This window comes from Bos mutus, unplaced genomic scaffold (genome assembly GCF_027580195.1).
Source record: "Bos mutus isolate GX-2022 unplaced genomic scaffold, NWIPB_WYAK_1.1 CTG574, whole genome shotgun sequence".
NCBI lineage: Eukaryota > Metazoa > Chordata > Mammalia > Artiodactyla > Bovidae > Bos > Bos mutus.
Window position 1 is genome coordinate 11,257 of NW_027220055.1, and position 22,204 is coordinate 33,460.

A 22,204-nucleotide genomic window follows, 5' to 3' on the forward strand; every position below is an offset into this window, starting at 1 on the left:
GAAATAGATGTTTTTATGGAACTTTCTTGCTTTTTCAATGATCCAGCAGATGTTGGCAATTTGGTCTCTGGTTCCTCTGCCTTTTCTAAAACCAGCTAAAACATCTGGAAGTTCATGATCCAGGGAAGATGCCTTCTTGATCTGCTGGCTCTTCGAATAAAGTTAATATTAAGAATAAATATTCCTTGCCTCAACATCTTGTCTTGGATTCATTGGCCTGTCATGCAACGAGTACAGTGAGCTTGGAGGGTAAAAGAAGTGATGGCTACGCAGGTGCAGGAGGGCCTAGAGGAGCTATTCCATGTTCAAGGTCAGAGGGGGCAGCAGTGAGGAAATACCCCATGTCCAAGGTAAGGAGCAGCAACTGCAGTTTGCTGGAGCATTCGTGAAGAGATACCCCATGTCCAAGGTAAGAGAAACCCAAGTAAGATGGTAGGTGTTGCAAGAGGGCATCAGAGGGCAGATACACTGAAACCATACTCACAGAAAACTGGTCAATCTAATCACACTAGGACCACAGCCTTGTCTAACTCAATGAAACTAAGCCATGCCCGTGGGGCAACCCAAGACGGGTGGGTCATCTTGGAGAGGTCTGACAGAATGTGGTCCACTGGAGGAGGGAATGGCAAACCACTTCAGTATTCTTGCCTTGAGAACCCCATGAACAGTTTGAAAAGGCAAAATGATAGGATACTGAAAGAGGAACTCCCCATGTCAGTAGGGGCCCAATATGCTACTGGAGATCAGTGGAGAAATAACTCCAGAAAGAAGGAAGGGATGGAGCCAAAGCAAAAACAATACCCAGTTGTGGACGTGACTGGTGATAGAAGCAAGGTCCGATGCTGTAAAGAGCAATATTGCATAGGAACCTGGAATGTCAGGTCCGTGAATCAAAGCAAATTGGATATGGTTAAACAGGAGACGGCAAGAGTGAATGTTGATATTCTACGAATCAGCGAACTAAAATGGACTGGAATGGGTGAATTTAACTCAGATGACATCCCATGGAGCTTAGTTTTTGAACCATCTCCAAACATCTCCTCTTTGATACTAGAACTAGACCTTCATGCTTCCATGATGTATTGTAATATTTCAGAAATTATTCCTGGCCCTACCTTTGGCCAACAGAAGCATAATAGACCCTTGCAAGCGTGATTTTAATATTACTTTTCCTGTGCATTCTTTGTAAGTAAGCAGATTTTAAGACTGAAGTTAGCAAGACTTGAGTTTGGACAACAGAACTGATAAAATAGAGATTTTATCCTAGTGAATGAGATCTGAACATGATTCTTTTTCCAATTTACCAGAAGAGTGCTAATTTAATTAAGGATAAGATATAAGCCTTTACTAGGTTTTCTCTGCTCTTAGTTAGTTTAAAGGGGCATGGTATCTAAGAATAAAATGGTTAATTAAAATTAGGTGATGGAAATACACTTTTTAACACCATACAAAAAATAAATTCAAAATGGACTAACGATCTAAACGTAAGACCAGAAACTATAAAACTCCTAGAGGAGAACATAGGCAAAACATTCTCCGACATAAATCACAGCAGAATCCTCTATGACCCACCTCCCAGAATATTGGAAATAAAAGCAAAAATAAACAAATGGGACCTAATCAAAATTAAAAGCTTCTGCACAACAAATGAAATATAAGCAACATGAAAAGACAGTCTTCAAAATGGGAGAAAATAATAGCAAATGAAGCAACTGACAAAAAATTAATCTCAAAAATATACAAGCAATTTCTGCAGCTCGATTCCAGAAAAATAAATGACCCAATAAAAAAATGGACCAAAGAACTAAACAGACATTTCTCCAAAAAAGACATACGTATGGCTAACAAACACATGAAAAGATGTTCAACATTACTCATTATCAGAGAAATGCAAATCAAAACCACAATGAGGTACCATTTCACACCAGTCAGAATGGCTGCTATCCAAAAGTCTACAAGCAATAAATGCTGGAGAGTGTGTGGAGAAAAGGGAACCCTCTTACACTGTTGGTGAGAATGCAAACTATTACAGCCACTATGGAGAACAGTGTGGAGATTCCTTAAAAAACTGGAAATAGAACTGCCATATGACCCAGCAATCCCACTGTGGGTATACACACTGAGGAAACCAGAATTGAAAGAAACACATGTACCCCAATGTTCATCGCAGCACTGTTTATAATAGCCAGGACATGGAAGCAACCTAGATGTCCATCAGCAGATGAGTGGACAAGAAAGCAGTGGTACATATACACAATGGAGTATTACTCAGCAATTAAAAAGGATACATTTGAATCAGTTCTAATGAGGTGGATGAAACTGGATCCTATTATACAGAGTGAAGTAAGCCAGAAAGAAAAACACCAATACAGTATCCTAATGCATACATATGGAATTTAGAAAGATGGTAACGATAACCCTGTATGTGAGACAGCAAAAGACACAGATGTATAGAACAGTCTTTTGGACTCTATGGGAGAGGGTGAGGGTGGGATGATTTGGGAGAATGGCATTGAAACATGTATAATATCATATGTGAAATGAATCGCTGGTCCAGGTTCCATGCATGATGCAGGATGCTTGGGGCTGGTGCACTGGGATGACCTAGAGGGATGGGATGGTGAGGGAGGTGGGAGAGGGGTTCAGGATAGGAAACACATGTACACCTGTGGCAGATTCATGTTGATGTATGGCAAAACTAATACAATATTGTAAAGTAATTAGCCTCCAATTAAAATAAATAAATTTATATTAAAAAGTAAAAATAAATAAATTGATACAGCCAAAAAAACAACAACAACAACAACGATGCAGGAAGGAAATGGTGTCTCTATTAAGTGGTAAATATTAATAAATAGTTACATATAAACAACAAAAAAAAAGAAGATGTGGTACATGTATACAGCAGAATACTACTCATTCATTGAAAAGAATGAAATAATGCCATTTGCAGCAACATAGATTTCTGCATATGCTAGAACCATAGATGGACCTAGAGAGTCATGCTGAGTAGACTAAGTCAGACAGAGAAGGAGAAATATCATACAATATTCCTTACAGGTGGTAGTTCAGTTGAAAAGAAATGATACAAATGAACTTAGGCCTCCCTGTCCATCACCAAAGCAGAAGGTCAGTGATGACATCCAGCCATCTCAGAGTCCTCCTGCCCCCAATCCTCCCAGCTGCAGAGTCTTTTCCAATGAGCTGCTTGAGGGAAGGGATAGTTAGGTCAGTTTGGGATGGTCATTTAGAATGGACTGTTACATTTAAAATGGATAACAACAAAAGGACCAATTTTCGATGCTCATAGCACATCCAACTCTGTTACTGGAAACACCATTATTTGCACTGGAAACACCATAGCCTTGACTAGATGGAACTTTGTTGGCAAAGTAATGTCCTGGCTATCTAGGTTGGTCATAACTTTCCTTCCAAGGAGTAGCGTCTTTTAATTTCATGCCTGCAATCACCATTTGCAGTGATTTTGGAGCCCGAAAAAATAAAGTCTAACACTGTTTCCACTGGAATTTGTGGAAGAATGGATGAGACCAGATGCCATGATCTTAGTTTTCTGAATGTTGATCTTCCACCCTTTTCACCATTTACACTGACATTTAAAATGTATAACATCAAGGACCTATTGTATAATATTGTTAATCTGTTCAATTATGTGGCTGCCTGGATGGGAGGGAATTTGTGGGAGAATGGATACATAAATGTAATAAGTCCCTTCAACATTCACCTGAAAGTATGAAAATATTGTTAAAAGATACAAAATAATAAAAAATAAAATAAAATTTATATGAAAAAAAGAGAAAATAAAAGTCTTTTGGACTCTCTGGGAGAGGGGAAGGTGGGATGATTTGGGAGAATGGCATTGAAATTGTATAAAATCTTCCCTGGTGGCTCAGATGGTCGATGCGATACTGCTTGGGGCTGGTGCACTGGGGAGACCCAGGATGGCATGGGAGGGGTTCCTCGATCAGGAAGATCAGGATGGAGAACACAAATGCCAACCGGATCCAGTATTCTTGCCTGGAAAATACAATATTCATGGATGGAAAATAAAATAAAGAAATAAATAAAAAAAAATAAATGGTTCTCAAAGAGAAGGATACGAGTTGGAGAAATTCACTTCATTATTCTCATCAGCTAAAGAGCTTGTTGTGACAGGAAAGGAGAATAATACCTTGAATAACATAGACGTATTTGTGTGCATATATTTCTCTGCATGTATACATGTGTTTTGCATAAATATATGCTTAATTCCTTCATGGAACTTTGGACATTATAAAATTCAATTTTATAAGAGCCAGTAAATATAGCAGAATACCTAATTTCTAATGTAATTGATCATTTATTGGTAGATGACTAACTATATGATTTTTTTTCTGTTAAATTGTTATTCATGTGTTTTCTTTGGTAGCATATATATTAAAAAATTGGAATAATACTGAGAAGATTAGCATGGCCTCTGCCCAAGGATGACACACAAATTTGTGAAGCCTTCCATATTTTTCTGTAACTTCAAGAGGTGAGACTGGAGGGATGGTGGGGAGGAGGTTCAAGAGCGAGGGGATATAGTTATACCTATGGCTGATTCATGTTGATGTTTGGCCGAAAGCAGTACAGTATTGTAAAGCAATTACCCTTCAATTAAACATCAATAAATTCAATTATAAAAACTGTTATTGGGGATCATATAACAGGTTCAGATATCCACTGTATGATTAAAGAGGATCTGACTGGAAACTGATGGTGTCAATTATCATTGGTTAGTGATTCATTAACTTTATAGTTGAATGAGAAAAGCAAACTAACAAACACTACTGTCTGTGATTCAGTGTCATAGCAAGCTATAATCCTTGTCTGCGTTCACTAGACAGCAGCCAATCAGGCTCCACTTTGTCCCTGGGATTCTCCAGGCAAGAACACTGGAGCAGTTTTGCCATTTCCTTTTCCTGGAGGCTTCTGTGAAAGGTTGAGGCTGAAATTTTTCTGACTCTCTGGGCGACCCCATGGACACAAGTCTTTATATTTGATGGTTTTCTCCTTGATTCTCCATCCATGAGGGATTTTCCAGCCTTTTGTAGTTGAATCTTTCTGATGCTCATTAGCGCCATTTGCTTCCTGTCTCCGACTCAGTGTTTTCAGCAAGCTATAATCCTTGTCTACTGTCTGGATTTTAGGTGGTGTAGTATTCCAAACTTTGAAACTGAGGCTGTTTCCAGACACAGCTTAAGCTGGTTGTCATCTGCAGTCCTGCCCAGGGTTTTTGTTCCTGATGCTGGAGGCTTCTGTTTCTGGTCACTATCAGGCTAGTAAATTTTCTCTGCTGAGCATTCTCTGGGTCTATCACGTGCACAAGTCTTTATATTTTGACTTTTTTAATTTTCATTTTTCTCTTATTCTTTTTGACCAGACTGTTGAAAAGTCTCTTTCATTCTGAAAATCACCTTGGATTTTATTTATTTTCAGACCCTTTTGTGCTTTGTTTTTTTCTGATGCTCTTTAGTGTATTTGCTTCCATGTCTACCTCTCTGAGTAGTATTCAGCATCTACATAAACCCTACCCTTTTTTCTTACTGTCTGAATTTTGTCAATTTAGCATCAGCATCTTTTTTTATGAACTTCATTTTCCTTCAGTGCAGTTTCTGATTTTTCAACAGCTTAAGCTGGTTGGCTCACATCTAGCTTGTTTGTGTTGTCTCCAAAAAATTAGAGAACTCTGCTTTCTTTCTAGGATAAGGCCCCTTGTTTTGATACCATTGCTAATTTTCTGTGATTTCCCTTCCTGCCTCATAAGCTTTGTCTTTCTCAATCTACTTTAACTTGAGTACCATGTGCCTCTATGTTGGTATTACTATTTTAAATCAACATCAACCTAGTATAACATAGAATTAAAGGGAATAAAATTACAATAGTATTAGGAATAATACAGTCCCCCAAATTATAATCCAGTAATGCTCCCAGTTTTAAATGACACATACAGACTGAAAGTGGGAGGATAGAAAAAGATATTCCATGCAAATGCAAATCAAAAGAAAGCCAGATTGGCAATTCTCATATCAGAGAAAATAGACCTTAATTGAAAACTATTATAAGAGTTAAAGAAGGACACTAACAAATGATTAAGGGATTGATGCAAGAAAAGACATAGCAATTTTAAATATTATTTACCCACAATAGAGCACCTCAATACATAAGGTAAACACTTACTGACATAAAAGGGGAAATTGACAGTAACACAATAATAGTAGGCATGTTTTCACTGCACCTATACCAATGGACAGATAATCAAAACAGAAAATTAATAAGGAAACATAAGCCTAAAAGGAAATATTAGAGCCAACAGACCTAATTGATATCTCAGCACATTCCATCCAAATGCAGAAGAATACACTTTCTTTTCAAGTGCACATGGAACATTTTCCTCATCTTGGGTCACAAATCAAACCTCAGTAAATTTAAGGAAATTGAAATTATATTAACCATTTTCTCTGACCACAACACTATGAGACCAGATATCAATTATATGGGAAAAAAAACTGCAAAGAACACAAACACATGGACATTAAGCAAAACATTTCCAAATAATGAACAGGTTACTGAAGAAATAAGGGAAATCAAAACATACCTAGAAACAAGGAACAATGAAAACATGATGATCTAAAACCTAGAGGATGCAACAAAAGCAGTTCTAAGAGGGAGGTTTATAGAAATACAAATCCTACCTCAAGAAACACATTGAATTGACAATCTAACTTTACATATCTTTAACTCTTTTTAAAATTTCTCTTATCAATGTCTTAAAGGTTTTGCATAAAATCTTTCAACACCTTGCTTAAGTTTATTTCTAAGTGTTTTATCTTTTTTTGATGCAATAGTAAATGGGATTGTTTTCTTTATTCCACTTTCTGATAGTTCATTGTTGATATATAGGTCAACAACTGAGTTATGTATATTGGAATATAGTAAACATAATGTATGCTCCATCTTTAAAGAATAGACATTTTCCCACAAATAAGACATATAGATGATCAAGAGGTATATGACAAGATGCTCAGCATCACTAGTAATCAAAGGAAATGCAGATCAAAAGCACAACAGATATCACCTCATACCTGTTTGAAAGGCTAGTACCAAAATGTAAGAAATGACAAATGTTATTGAGGCTGAGGAGAAAAAGGAGTGCTTATGCACTGTTGGTAGGGATGTATACTGGTGCAACTCCCATGGAAACATAGTGTGGAGGTTCCTCAAGAAATTTAAGAGAACTGTTATGTGATGCATTATCCCACTTCTGGATATATAGTCAAAGGAAATGAAATAATTGTCTCAAAGAGAGATCTGTATTCCCATGTTCATTGCAGCATTATTCACAGTAGCCTTGTTATAGAAACAACAATCTTTCAACAGGTGAATGGATTAAAACACTGTGATATGACATATATAGATAAATATTATTTAGCCATTAGAAAAAGAAAGAAATCCTCACATTTGTGCAACATGGATGAAACTGGAGGGCATTATGCTAAGTGGACTAAGTCAGAGAAAGACAAATACCATATGATCTCAATTATAAGGAATCTCAAAAAAAAGAAAAAAAGATGGAACTCAGAGTAGAAAATGATTGCCAAAGTCTGGAGGGTAGGGCAAATAGGGAGAGAATTTTAAAGGTTACACACTTCCATATATAAAAAATTAATAATGTCTGAAGATCTAAATTTTAGCTTCATGATCTAATCATGAGATCTAATCATGAGTTTGAAATCTCTAGGATTTTTAGTGATTGAAACTGGCAATTCATGGGGTAAACTAAGTCAGAGAAAGAGCAACTGATCTGATCTGATCTCAGGGGTTTCCACAAAAAAAGGGGGGTCACAAGGGTAGACAAATGAATGAACAACTGAACTGAACTGAGGATCTGATGTATAGCATGGTTACTGTAACTAATAAGATTGTGTTGTATTTTTAAATTGTCTGAGAGAGTGGATATTATCAAGTGGTATCACGGACTGGATTGACATGAGTTTGAATAAGCTCTGGGAGTCGGGGATGGACAGGGAAGCCTGGCATGTTGCAGTCCATGGGGTCTCAAAGAGTCGGCCACGACTGGATGACTGACTCAACTGAAGAGAGTGGAACTTACCTGTGTTCTCTTCAAAAAAGCAAAGTTAAACATGTGTGGTGATGGCAATGTTATTTAATAGAAAGGGAAACTCGTTTCTAATCCATGCACAAATGGGGTGGACAAGATGACGGAGGGGTAGGTGGAAGTGGGGTACACCTCTCTCCACTGATGCATCAAGAACGTCTAAAGACACAGCAGTTCTCACAGAAGACCAGGAATATCTGGATCCATACAGAACTCAGTAGGACAAAGGAAAGAAGGGACAAGGAGGAAGGGGAAAGAAGGAGGAGAGCAAGTGGGACCAGCCTGCACCTGGGGGAGAGGGAGCTGAAGCGCAGGGGAGAGATCCCCACATCCATGGCCATCCACTGGGACGGGGGAGGCATTTGAAGCAGTTGGGGAGTGAGCTAACTAATCTGTGACAGTCTGAACGGAGTGAGAACCACATAGACAAGCCATGCTGCAGCCTTTCATACCTCAGACAGGGTTGTAAGTCCACTGGTGTCCACGGAAGCTGGGAGCTGGAGCCATGGGGATTGTGGAATGATCCCAGGGTGAGGACTCCTGTTGACCGTGGGGAGTCAGCCTGATGGGATGGGGTGGAGAAAATGTGCTGCATGGAATGCTTCTTAAGGAAAGCCATGAGGCCATAAAAGTAGGGTTCAACTGCCTGTGGAGTAGAGCTATCTCTTTCTTCATGCTGGTACCTGTAGGGTGAGCAACAGAGAAAGACTTCAGTGAGGGTGGTCTTTGAGTGCCTGATGCACTAAGCAATGGAGAATTTTGAATATCTACCCTATTCTCTGTCTAAATTTTGGGTTTTAGCATCATAATATTTTTATGAACTTAAATTTCTTCTGGTAGAGTTTCTGGTTTACAAATTAAGCTAGTTCCTCACATCTGACTCTTTGTTGGTGTTTCAAGAAACTTTCAGAATCTTCCTTCCTCTCAAGGCCATACTGACCTTTACTTTACTGCCAATGTTGACTTCCCATACTTTCACTTCTTGCCTAATATATTCATTCTTTCTCTACTCACTATAACTTTAGTAGTATGTTTCCTGTCCCTGTGTTGGTATTAATATTTATGCATGAAAATAAATTATTAATGGATGCAGTAGAGATCAAAAGGAATAGAGTTACAGCAATAGTAATAAATTACCCCCAAATTATAATCCATTAATGCTCCCATTTAAAACTGATTTTCTATCTATATATTATTGAGGTCTCTTAACTCATTTTCCTTACTAGGTGGCTCAACTTTGAAATGAAATATAGAAAACAATGAAGTGGTAAACTCTGGAAATTACTTTCCTTTTGATATGCCTCATTAGTAAGGATACAAATATTAGGGTTTTTTTTTTTCCCAGTGGGGCTGTTCTTAGTACATATTATAGCTCACTGTGTGGTGATTGCTATTGACTGAAGAATGTACACTGTGAACTGTAATTGTCAAACAAGTGAGTGGAGATGAGGAAAGTAATGCCAGGAATGCACAGGCTTTTGTTGATCTAGAAGGAAAACCTTGCTGTGTCTCTCATCTACAGTCTAATCTTCAGATTTATTGAAACTCTTACTTTTATTATGCTCCATTAAATTTTTGGATTATTTGGGGTTTTTTGCCCTTGAGTTGAATGTCTCATGTATTTTTGGATGTTAAGCCCTTATCAAATATATGATTTGGAATATCTTCTGTCAATCTGTAAGTTGCCATTTGATTTTGCTGATGTTCCTTTGTTTGGAGTTTGATGTGGTCCCACTAGTTTGTTTTTGCAGTTGTTGCCTTTGCTTTTGGTGTGAAACCCAAAAAACAGTTGCAAAGACTGATGGCAAGAAGATTTCCTCAATGTCTTCTTCTAAGAGTTTAATCACTTAAAGTCTTATGTTCAAATTTTTAATCCATTTTTATTTTATTTTTGTGCATGGTAAAAGACAGGGGTACAGTTCCATTTTTTCATAGGACTATCCAGTTTTCCCAGTGCCATTTTTGACAAGCTTGTCCTTTCCCCACTGGATAGTCTTAGCTCCTTTTTCATAAGCTAACCGACAATATACGGGTGTGCGTTTCTTTCCGGCTTTGCTGTTCTGCTCTGTTGATCTATGTGTCTGTGTTTGTGCCAGAAGCAAATCATTCTGTTTTGATTACTATAGCTTTCTAATACAATTTGAAATCAACAACCCTAGTCTTGAACTTTGTTCTTCTTTCTCAAGATCACTTTTATCTTTGGTGCTTTGTGACTTAATACAGCAGAATAGACCAAGAAGAGATGGAAAAAGTACACAGAAGAACTATACAAAAAAATATCTTAATGACCCAGATAATCACAATGGTGTAGTTTCTCACTCAGAGCCAGAAATTCTGGAATGTGAACTCCAGTGGGTCTTAAAAAGCACTGCTGCCAACAAAGCTAGTGGAGGTGATAGAATTCCAACAAAGCTATTTAAAATCCTGAAAGATGGTGCTATTAAAGTGGTCCACTTAATATCTCAGAAAATTTGGAAGAGCCAGCAGTGACCAGAGGACTGGAAAAGGTCAATCCTCATCCCAGTTCCCAAGAAGGACAGTGTTAAAGAATGTTCAAGCCACTGAACAGGTGCACTCATCTCCAGTGCTAGTAAGGTTATGATCAAAATCTTCCAGGCTAGGCTTCAGCATTATGTGAACCTAGAACTTCCAGATGTTCAAGCTGGGTTTAGAAAAGGGAGACGAACCAGAGATCAAATTGGCAACATTTGCTGGAACATAGAGAAGCAAAGGGAATTCCAGAAAATCATCTGCTTCATTGATCTCACCAAACTGTGTGGATCATAACACAGTGGAAAATTCTTAATGAGATGGGAATACCAGATGAACCTTACCTGTCTTCTGAGAAACTTGTATGCAGTTCAAAAAGCAACAGTTAGAAGCAGACAAGGAAAAATAAACTGGTTCAAAATTGGTGAAGGAGTCCGTCAAGGCTGAATATTGTCACCCTGCTGATTTAACTTATATGCAGAGCATGTCATGTGAAATGTTGGACTGGATGAGTCCTAAAGGCTGGAATCAAGATTGCTGGGAGAAATATCAACAACCTCAGATATGTGAATGATACCACGTTAATGGCAGAAAGCAAAGAGGAACTAAAGAGCCTCCAATGAGGGTGAAAGAGGAGAGTGAAAAAGCTGGCTTAAAACTCAATATCAAAAAAGCTAAGATCATGGCATCTGGTCCCATCATTTACATGCAAATAGAAGGGGAAAAGGTGGAAGCAGTGACAGATTTCTCTTCCTGGGCTCTAAAATCACTGTGGATGGTGACTGCAGCCACGAAATTAGAAGACGATTGCTTCTTGGCAGGAAAGCTGTGACAAACCTAGACAGTGTGTTAAAAGCAAAAACATCACTTTGCTGACAGAGGTCTGTATAGTCAAGGCTATGCTCTTTCCATTAGTCATGTACACATGTAAGAGCTGGACAGACAATAAAGAAGGCAGAGTGCTGAAGAACTGATGTTTTCGAACTGTGCTGGTGTAGAAGACTCTTGAGAGTCCCTGGGGCACCAAGGAGTTCAAAACCAGTCAACCTTAAAGGAAATCAACCCCATATACTCTTCGGAAGGACTGATGCTGAAGCTGAAGCTCCAATACATTGGCCACCTAATGTGAATAGCTGACTTATTGGAAAAGACCCTGATGCTGGGAAAGATTGAAGGCAGAAGAAAAAGAGGCTGACAGAGGATGAGATGGTTGAATGGCATCACCAATTCAATGGGCATGGACTTGGGCAAATTCTAGGAGATGGTAAGGGACAGGGAAGTCTGGCACTCTGCAGTCTATGGTGTCAGTAAGAGTCAGACATGACCTGGCAACTGAACAACAACAGTTTTATACAAGTTGTAGAATTTTTTTGTTTGTTTTGTGAAAAGTTTTGAAATTTTGAAAGAGACTGCAGTGAATATGTAGATAGCTGTGGGTAGAATGGATGTATTAACAATATTAATTCTTCCAGTCAATAAATATGAAATATGTTCCTTTTGTCTGTTTTAAACATTTCCTTCATGAGTTTCTTGAATGTTTTCATACATAGATCTTTCAACACCTTGCTTTAATTTATTTAAGTATTTTATTTTTTGATGCAATTGTAAATGTGATTATTTGTATTTCTGTAATGTGTTTGATGTGTGGATAGGTAACTGAGTTTTATATATTCAAATACAGTATACAAAATGCATGCTATTTTTTCCAGAATAGACAATTTTTCCCCTAAATAAAACAATTTTTAATCTGGGCAGTTTTTTATCTGTATCTTTCAAAACTCTGCAATCCCCTGGGTATATACTAGGAGAAATCTATAATTCCTTAGTCCTTGGCTTCATATCAGCACCACAGAGCATTCAGTATGGATGAGGCTTTGGGTTACCTTAGACAAGTCAGTCTCCTGGTTGGGTGCCATGGTCTAATGCTTGTGTTCTCCCAAAATTCATATGTTGAAAACCTAATCCCCAAAGTGACGATTTTAGATGGTGGGACCATTTGAAAATAATTAGGTCATGAGTTCAGAACCCACATGAAGGCAGAGCCCACATGAATGGGATTAGGGCTCTTGTGAAAGAGGCCTGAAATACTTGCTCATCCCTTCTATTTAGGGATATGTCCTGGAAGAGGCCCTCACTCACTCAACCATGCTGGCTTCCTGATCTTGGACTTCTAGCCTCCAGAACTGTGATAAATAATGGGTTTATAAACCACCCAGCCTCTGGCATTTTGTAATAGCATCCTGCATGCACTAAAACACTGGACATGATTAAGTGGGAAAAAAAATAAAATGTTGTCAATCTTGTTTTCCCTTCCTAGGTCATAAATGTGGAACAGGTAGCATAGATATTCAATTCCAGTGTCACGTGTAACATACTCCATAGAATTGTACATTTTTTCAAATTGTAGTTCTTTGACATGCTCATCTGGGAAGATATTTTCTTAGATGTAATTAACATTTAAACCAATAGATTTTTGGATTTTATGGGATCAGTTGAGGGTGTTAAGAGCAAAGATAGAGGTTTCCCAAAGTAAAAGCAATTAAGCCTGAAGACTGCACCATTACTGGTACCCCAATCACCAGCCAGTCTGCCTAAAGATGAAGCAACTGCACCCTAAGGCCTGTCACTGAACTGTCATCAGAATCCTAATTTAATTGCTCTTTGACTTGGAAAACTTATCTTCAATTCTCTAGGCCTTGGTTTTCTCAACTAAACAAGGAAATTAGAGTAGAAATTTTCTTACATTTCAAAAGAGTATGCATATCTCTGTATAAAACATGATCCCAAACTGAGGTTTTATCCTTTTTCGTGAAAAGAAAATTATCGATTGGTCATGAAGCTTCCATGTTTGGATCTCTTCTACTTCACATTATCTGCTCCATCTCACGGTGTATTTCTCTAGCTAGCCTTAAGGAAAATTCCTTGATAGAAATAATTACTTGATTGTTATGATATATTACTTTTATCTTTGGTTTTTCATTGAAAAGCTGGACTTGTAGTTAAGCACACTAGTGAGAGAAATTGTTTCTAAATGTCAGTATGTCACCTTGAGGAATTTTTCTATGTGGAGTTGCTCAGTCAAGTCCAGCACTTTACGACTCCATGGTCTGATGACCCACCAGGCTCCTCAGTCCATAGGGATTCTCTAGGCAAGAATACTAGAGTGGTTTGACGTGCCTTCTTCCAGGAATCTTCCTGACTAGGGATGAAATCCAGGTCTCCTGTACTGCAGGGGGACTCTACTGTGTGAGCCAACAGCTCCCAATAAAATGAGTCTGGACATATACAGAAGATGCGTGATTTGTCTACTTTTGTTTATTGCAACAGGGTTTTTTTTTTCCAGTTAACATATCAGTCCCGTTTCTATTCACCTGAAAGCAATCTAGAATCCAAGTTCTTTCTGAAACAAACAAACAAAAAATAACACAAAAGGAGCTTTTATCTGAAAGAGCAGTTAAGATTCTGTCCTTTTCAACCTTTTTGTCAGTGGTAGATTATCACATTATCTTAGGACATGAAACAGTGAGGGCTAGTGTATGTGGAATAAAAGACCGAACAGGTTTTAGTTCACTGTATGCTGTGAGACTAGCATCAAAAATTCATTGAAATTTTATTCTGCATGAATAAAAGTGTTTCATTGAGCAAACACATAACAAAGGCCTGATGGATCCAAAGAATGGACAGCAGTGAAGAGCACACATGTGGACTTTATGAATTAGGATTTAAATTTTAACAGAAAAACAGAAATGAGGTGAATTTCAAAGTTAAATGTTGCACCACAACTGGGACACGTGTCCAGAGGGAAAAGCACAGAATGCCCTATGTCCACATAACAAGGAGACCTGAGCTGTGTCAGAGTCAGGAAACGCTGTTTGGAGGAACTGGTTTTTACTGAGATCTGAAAGATGTCGAGGAGGTAATCATGTAAAAGAGAGAGGGTGTTCCAGGGAGAAGAAGGCATTTATAAAGAGCTTTAGCCATATGTGAGAATATAGAGTGAGAAGAACCGACATGCCAGGACTGAACCTTCAAGGAATTTAATTTGCTTGGTAAAACTTATGCTAACTGGACAATGAATACAAGGTGGAATATGATCAGTTCTGTGAAAGAGATAAGAATCAAGTTTTGCAGAGCATAGGAGATATTTCCATGTGGGGTAATTCCGTAAAGATTCACTTAAACCTAGGAAACCTGGTTTCTATTGCTACTTTTGCATCGAGTTTCATAAGTTTAGATAAGTGACATAATCATTCTTGGATTTACTTATATATTCTTAATATGGGAGGATTGCCTAGATAATTTCCAAGGTTTCTTACTTTTCTGAATATCCAATAAATCCCACTGGTTATTATCTGGGAAAAAAAAAAAAAAAACCCTTTACATACCAAGTGTAATATTTGAAATAAATTATATAAAAAGCATTGAAAATCTTGCTATTTTTCTTTTATTTTTTTTGTTTTTTTTTTATTAAATTTAAATTTATTTATTTTAATTGGAGGCTAATTACTTTAAAAATATATTTTCCAGATAAAATGGCAAGTATTTAAAGAATACATGACAATTTAAATAGGTATACATTATTAATGGATTCCCTCATTGATTTAATTAACATATCTATTAATATCACCTCACATATTTACCTTTCAAGATCTTTTTGGTGAGGACTTTTAAGTTTTACTCTCTTACATGTGTGCTAAGTGACTTCAGTCATGTCCAACTCTTTGTGACCCCATGGACTATATAGCCTGCCAGGCTCCTCTGTCCATGGGGATTCTCCAGGGAAGAATGTTAAGGTGGGTTGCCATGCCCTCCTCCAGGAGATCTTCCTGACCCAGGGGTTCAACTCTGTATTCTTTATGTAATGTCCTTATATTCCTTTGTCTTTGGAAATTTTCTTTGCTCTCAACTCTACTTTATCTAATATTAACATATGCTTTTATCCTTTTATTTTCCAAATATCCATGCCATTATTGAGTTTCTTGGGCTTTCCTGGTGGCTCAGACAGTAAGGAATCCACTTGCCTTGTGAAGACCTGGATTCAACCCCTGGGTTGGGAAGATCCCCTGGAGGAGGACATGGGAATCTGTATTCTTGCCTGGAGAATTCAGTGGACAGTCCAACCTGATGGGCTACTGTCCATGGGGTCACACAGAGTCAGGCACAGCTTAGCAACTAAACCACCACCTGGTGTTCCTTCACATTTATTCCTTGGGAAGAACAGCCCTACTCAGGCTGCCTTCTGACACTAGGCTGGAGGTAGGAATGCTGGGCCTGGCTTGTCCTCTCTTAGGTGCTGCTGTGTTGCTCTTCCATTCTTCAGGCCCTAATCTAGTTCACCTTCTTCTTGCCAAATACACAAGGTCTCCTTTGGTGGTCTCTTTTTCCAGAACTGACAGAGGAGTGGGCACAAAGGGATCAATGTCATCTTGTCTGAACCAGAAGCCCAAGGTGTGTTTTATAACCTAGGGAAGAGATTTCATGGAGGGAAGTGGAGGAGGAAAATGGAAAGGAGTCCACAGTAGGCTGGAGATGAAAGTCATGGGGTCCCTTTCTTTAGAAGTCATCAAAGCTGAGAAAGTATTTTTTCTAGGTGATATGTATATTCAGCTCTGAGTGAGTACACTTTCTGTTTCAGCAAACTGTAAGTCTGTATTTTTTCATTAATTGTCTTTACAAATGCATATATATGATGATATCCATAAGACATTTTATTCATTCTAGGCCATTGTTCTGCTTTTATTATGACTTGAGATTTAAACCCTGAAAATGAGATATCTATTGTAGAGTTTGGATTATTTACCAGTAGATGAATTGATGGAATAACAAAAGAACTAAAGATGATTACTTAATTGAGCTCACACAATTTTATATATGCATATGAAGAGAGTTATTCACATACAATTGTATTCCTGGCCCCTTGTGGTATTCTGAGAACTTTGATTGAAACTATATGTAAAAGAAATTACTTTATCATGATAGTTAAATAACTGATATAATTATGTGTGTACATTCATAATCCATTAGTCCAGTGGCCATAAAAATGAGTGTCCTCATCCCCTGGGGAAGAAAATGTTACTATTTCCATTTTTATTTCTATTTATCTCAGTGTCATTTAGTTTATATTTTGTGTATATTTTTTAAATGTCATAATATATTAGAATACCAATGCATATATAATACTTTTACATAATATAATTAGGTCACTGACAGTGTGTTGAAAAATGGAAATACTTTGGAGATTAGTTCTTCAGGAATCAGAAAATTATCAAAATTTGCTGCATAAAATGTTACTTAATTTGGGGGAGTTTACCAACAATTTTTTATGAAACCAGTTCAACTGAAGAGAGGCAGAATGTTCAGAACATGCATATTTGCATGAGTTTGCAAAAAGCCTCAAAGACGGAAACATTTTTGAAGTTGGGTAGTCTATGGGGTCGCTAAGAGTTGGACACAACTGAGTGACTTCAGTTTCACTTTTCACTGTCAAGCATTGGAGAAGGAAATGGCAACCAACTCCAGTGTTCTTGCCTGGAGAATCCCAGGGATGGGGGAGCCTGGTGAGCTGCCATCTATTGGGTCACACAGAGTCAGACATGACTGAAGCGACTTAGCAGCAGCAGCAGCAGAGGAAGACCAAGAGACCTGACTGGACAGGGGAAAACCTGAATCTTGAATGCAAGAGAGCATGTTTGCTCCCCTCAGTGTGGTCTAAGTTGTTTTTCTTTAAATCACCTCCCTTTCTTCACCTTTATTCCCTAAACCCCATCCTCTGCTTTACTAGTTCTTTTCCAATAGTACAGATCACCTGTTAACATACCATAAAATGTACTTGGATTCATGTTTATTGCAGATTATCTGTCTTCCCCCAGCTAGAATATCAGTTCCATGAGGATAAGTGTCTGCCTGCTTTGTGTATTGATGTAAACAAAGCACCTATAAGAGTTTCTGAGTCAAGGAGGAATTAAGTCAATAATAAATTGGTTAAATGACCAATAGCAGAGTACTGGGCAGGCGTATAGGTTTCAAAATTTTGTGACTTTAATTAGCTATTGTAAATAAGCTGTTCTACAGTTAATGTTACAAGGTTAAGACATGTTTCTGTATCTATTATCAGCATAAACATAAACTACATTTAAAGAGAAGGTTTTAAACCAAACATGATAGCCAAAATGCACATTTGAAAAAAAAAAATTTAGACTAGTTTATTTGTTTTCTTTATCCAAAATATAATTATATTCCTTTTCAAAACCTTTTCCTTACATAGGTGTGTGTACCTATATGTTTATATATATAAATACAATTCCATCTAGTCAAAGCTATGGTTTTCCCAGTAGTCAGTATGGATGTGAGAGCTGGACCATAAGGAAACTGAGCACCAAGGAATTGATGCTTTTGAACTGCAGTGTTGGAGAAGACTCTTGAGAGTCCCTAGGACTGCAGGGAGATCAAACCGGTCCATACTAAAGGAAATCAGCCTTGAATATTCATTGAAAGGACTGATACTGAAGCTGAAGCTCCAATACTTTGGCCACCTGATGCAAAGAATTGACTCATTGGAAAAGACCCTGTACTGGGAAAGATTGATGGCAGAAAGAGAAGGTGATGGCAGAGGATGAGATGGTTGGATGGCATCACTGACTCGATGGGCATGAGTTTGAGCAAGCTCCAGGAGATGGTGGAGGACAGGGGAGCCTGATGTGCTACAGTCCGTGGGGTCTCAAACAGTTGGATATGACTGAGTGACTGAAGTAAATTGAAGGTATGATATGTGCTATGTCCATATTATAATGATTATATGATCATTATATTATAGAAATCATTATATAAGTCACATTGACAAATATGCTATTTCAGTTTCAGGTATCATTATACATAGATAATATTGACATATAATGTTATTTTGGTTTCAGGTGTACAACCTAATAATTTGATATATATTGCAAAATGATCACCACAATAAATCTGGTGAACATCCCTCATTAGAAATAGTTACAATTTTCTCCTTGTGATGAAAACTTTATGATCTCTTAGCAGTGTTCAAATAGGCAATAAGTATATTCACTTTTTGACTTAGTGCAGTTAAATGAGACAAGTGGAGCTAAGTCTTAGAATCAAAGAATCATGTAGAAACAGTTGAGTAGTGCCAACTCAGTGCCAACTCATATAGAGCTGTCTTGAAAAATCCATCCCTGATTAGGCCCACCTGGCTCCCATCACACATGGTATGGTGTGCAGGCACAGATCAGTGTTTAAGGCTTATGGTGTCTTTTCCACTTGCCCATGCATTTCTTTCTCGACATCTTTCGGTGCTTCATCTGTCTCCTGTCTTCATTATCCAAAGAGGTTATAATTATGGCAGTAGACGTCCAAGTAGTTAGACTCGCAATTGCTGCCCACTGGGCATTTTGGAAAGAGGCTGGGAAGGAGTCCTTCCAGGATTAGCGTTTTACTTTCAAGGGATTAAAAGAGTCCATCAATACAAATATGTCTCAGGAGTAAACACTGTTTAATTATTTATTTGATTAGGGATTAGCTGACCGTCAGCTGAGAGTAAGGCAATGAAGGGTTAATAAACAAGGGAGGATTCAGGCAAAAGGAATGAGAAACTCTTGGAGAGAGTGGGCACATGATTAAGGAGACCATTACTTCCATTAGGTTTAGGTTTCAGGTTCTGTTTAGGCTGGCTCTCTGAGAAGGCAATGGCACCCACTCCAGTACTCTTGCCTGGAAAATCCCATGGACGGAGGACCCTGGAAGGCTGCAATACATGGGGTCACTGAGGGTCGGACACGACTGCGTGATTTCACTTTCACTTTTCACTTTTATGCATTGGAGAAGGAAATGGCACCCCACTCCAGTGTTCTTGCCTGGAGAATCCCAGGGATGGAGAGCCTGGTGAGCTGCCGTCTATGGGATCACACAGAGTTGGACACGACTGAAGTGACTTAGCAGGAGCAGCAGCAGGCTGGGTCTGTAAAGGTATGTGTTGTTTCCATTTGATTTCCATTCATCCTCTATGCTTTACAATGTATGTCTTATTTAAGTGTTGAACATGATTAGTGACTTACTGCTTGTTATCACTGGGTAGTCCTGCTTTGGTTCTGGTATTCCATAGGGTCTAGCAGAGGCACCTTAGAGTACTTATTTCTATCATTTGCTGCAGAACCTTAACATTTTTTGGTGATTTCTGGTACTAAGTTGATGAAATACAGGAAAATAGAGCTCAGGTGCTTTTGGATAAAACCTTAATTTATCTCCCCCCTTTTCTCTGACTTTTCAGTCATTTATTGACTCAGCTAGTCCCATGTTGCTGGATGCCTTTTTTGGCTCTTCTGTCTGCCTCATTCCTTGCATGTGGTCAAGGTCTATTTCATTTCCTGTATCTCTCACATGCTTTGTCTTTTTACTTGGCAGAGCCCTCTTTGATTTTTAGTGTCATAATATTCCCAGCTCTTTCTGGTCTTTTTTTTTCTCTACCAGCCCCAACAGCCACAACTCCTCAATCCACATTAAAGTTTCTCTTATCTAATTCTGGACATAGTGCTCTCTTGGACTGAATGTTCTTGGTTTCCTGTTGCATTGTAGAATAAAACAAACTCTCCATTTTGCAATATATGATTCTCCCTAATGCATAAAAATCCATACAAGTATTTCCCCATTCTAACCCTACAAAATATATGCAATATATCATGGGAGCATAACCATGAAAGATACAACATGAATGGTAAAAAATGAACATTTCTTGTGTTTTTGTCAGACTTGATTATTCAATGATACCTTATAATGCTATGTGTATTAATATCTCAGTTGCCTTGATCTAGGATGTCAGAGATCCTTACTTCATAAGATGATCCTAAATGAATTGACAGATATACTGTTTTCCTATTTTTGCACATCAATATCCCATCAACTTTTCAAAACTCCATCATAAAGCCATCCCATTTGAGTCACTCCTATGACACACTCAGATGGCTCCTAGCTTTACTTCAATCCACTGTAGCCCCGTGGTGGCTCCACATCTTATTCTTCTTCACGCTAGCCATGCAATATAGCAGTTTGTGTGTTTATATCACCCTCTCCTTCTCCACAACTTGTGGACCTGCTTTGGGAAAAGAGAGATTTTTTTAAACCTCAGTTTAAGTCCTCATTGTATCCATGACATGTGACTTACTAATCTATAAGGTCAGTGAACTTCAAAGGTTCTTCATTTGTTTCCTTTCGGGAACCACTGCTACTATTCTTGATATAATAGGGCCATTTCTTCAAATGTAATCTTACATGGAAATCTGTAAAAGTTGGGAAAATCAACGCTTTCTGGATGGCAAGGGAGTGGTTGTTAAATCCTGTCCAAATATCCCTGCTTTGGCTATTCCTGACTGACTCTATAGTATATCTATGGCTCTGTTCAATATTGTCTGAAACCTACAGTATTCACTTTATATGTCACAGTCAAGCAAGGAGAGCGCTCTGAATGTCACCACTTCTGTTGTTGATCTAAAGTCCTAAATTTATGCTTGAAATAAATTTTATAAGAGACAAATACATGAGGATGTGTGTGGTCTATTGGTGTGTGTATATTTCCTCCAATTGCATTGTCCCCCTTATTGCCAAATTTTCCCTCTAATAAATACCATCCTCTCTGCTGGAAATATCGAGACATTGAATGAAAGAAAGTTAAGCAAGTAACAAAATAGAATTAGATGTTTAGGGCAGTAAATGACTTAGAAAGTGCTTACAAGGTTTTTTCATGGAAAGGGAATATGAGATATTTGCTCTTAGGATATTAAAAAAAATAGCATATACATTTGGGTCCTTCAAAATAAAGTGTTCTAACAGCATTTCATCCTTCACTACCCAAGTCTTAGACTCACTTTCCCTTTGCTGCTTTTCCTTCCTTCTGTCTTTCTCTGCTTCTCTCTTATTCATCCCCCTTTCCCTTCTACTTTTTTATTTCCCATTTTCTTTACCACAAATTACTGCTAAAGCCCTAAAGATGCTGCAAAACCAGCCTCTTCTTAGGAAGAGCCACTATCTTCCTAGTGACTGACTTCTAGGTCACTGACTTCTTAGGAGAGACAGTCAAGTGATTGGCCCTCATCCCAGGTTGTTTGGAGGCTGTTGAACAAGCTGAGCATCCCTAATCCAGTCACATTGCTCCAGTCTCAGTAGAGACTCAGTCTATTTGGAGAATTTTATAATTCAGGGACCTACTAGGGCATGTTTGTAAGGCAAATAATTAATGGCAAGGATAGTTACTCTAAAAGGAAGACAGAATGGTATCTCACTTTTCAGATAAATGTGTTTTTGAATCCAGCTTTCTGATCTACTCAGTGTCTACGTGACCAGTTGGACAATTGTCCAGAGGCCTCAGGTGGGGCACAGATGCACACCAGTATTTCTGCCATTCAATTGATCAGAGTGTTTATTATACATGGGGTTCCTGTGGGTCAGTTAGTAGGCAGCTGACTGTGGGCTGCTTAATTTTCTCCAGATGGTGCTTGCAGAGTGAGGGAAACAGAGAGGCTGTGGAGAATACTGCAGGTGGGGAGCTGTGGT

At 38.2% G+C, this 22,204-nt stretch overlaps 1 non-coding gene across 1 annotated transcript; it reads left to right on the forward strand.

Moving 5' to 3' along the window:
* Positions 1–4,408: 4,408 nt before the first annotated feature.
* Positions 4,409–4,519, forward strand: LOC138987073 (U6 spliceosomal RNA). Its single transcript, XR_011463532.1, has one exon. It is a non-coding gene; the product is annotated as a U6 spliceosomal RNA (small nuclear RNA).
* Positions 4,520–22,204: the final 17,685 nt, after the last annotated feature.